This window comes from Otolemur garnettii, unplaced genomic scaffold, assembly GCF_000181295.1.
Source record: "Otolemur garnettii isolate 467f Iridium unplaced genomic scaffold, OtoGar3 scaffold00092, whole genome shotgun sequence".
In the NCBI taxonomy this organism is placed as follows: Eukaryota; Metazoa; Chordata; class Mammalia; order Primates; family Galagidae; genus Otolemur; species Otolemur garnettii.
This window is the reverse complement of record NW_003852487.1, coordinates 14,298-15,290: the sequence shown is the minus strand read 5'-3', so window position 1 is coordinate 15,290 and position 993 is coordinate 14,298.

The following is a 993-nucleotide window of genomic DNA, read 5'->3' as shown; positions in this document are numbered from 1 at the left end:
GAAAATCATTTCTGCTCTTGGATGTTGTGGTAAGGTTAAGTTACCATAAAAGTTTCTACGTGCTCTGTCCTAATTTCTGTTACACAGTCATAATAACAAATTGATGATCTACAGATTGCTCTTTGAGTAGCCCTGCATTAGAGAAACAGTAGCAAGGCGGCCAGTGGTTCTGGAGTGGGGTGGTTGGGCCAGGGAGAAAAGGAGCGCAGGAAAGTACAGAGTGAGGGAGAGACTTGAATGTTCTTTTCTTTCTGAGATAGCATCTCACTATGTTGCCCTCAGTAGAGTGCCGTGGAGTCACAGCTCACAGCAACCTCAAACTTTTGGGCTTAAGTAATTCTCTTGCCTCAGCCTCCCAAGAAGCTGGGACTACAGGCACCTGCCACAACACCTGGCTGTTTTTTTGTTGCAGTTGTCATACTAAACAGCCTTGGTATATGTGGCTGGCACCCTACTCACTGAGCAATGGGTGCTGAGACTTGAATGTTCCTTTGTAAGGACTTTGTCTTGTACTCGGAGTACACTGGGTAACGAGATTTTTGAGCTAAAGATTGCGATGTAACCAGATTTATTACTTGTTAAAAGGATTTTTTTTTTGAGACCATGTCATTATGTCACCCTCGGTAGAGTGCTGTGGTATCACAGCTCACAGCAACCTCCAACTCTTGGGCTTAAGTGATTCTCTTGCCTCAGCCTCCCAAGTAGCTGGGACTACAGACCTCCATCATTTTTTAAAAAGCTTTGTCACGGAAATATTCATATAGATATAAAATGGAATAGTATAAATAAACCTCATGTATTCATCACCCCTTTGCTAACTTGTTTCATGTCTTTCTCCTAACCCATCTTAGAGTTGTTTTTTTTTTTTTAAGACGGAGCCTCAAGCTATCCCCCTGGGTAGAGTGCCATGGCCTCACAGCTCACAGCAACCTCCAACTCCTGGGCTCAAGCGAGTCTCCTGCCTCAGCCTCCCAAGTAGCTGGGACTATAGGC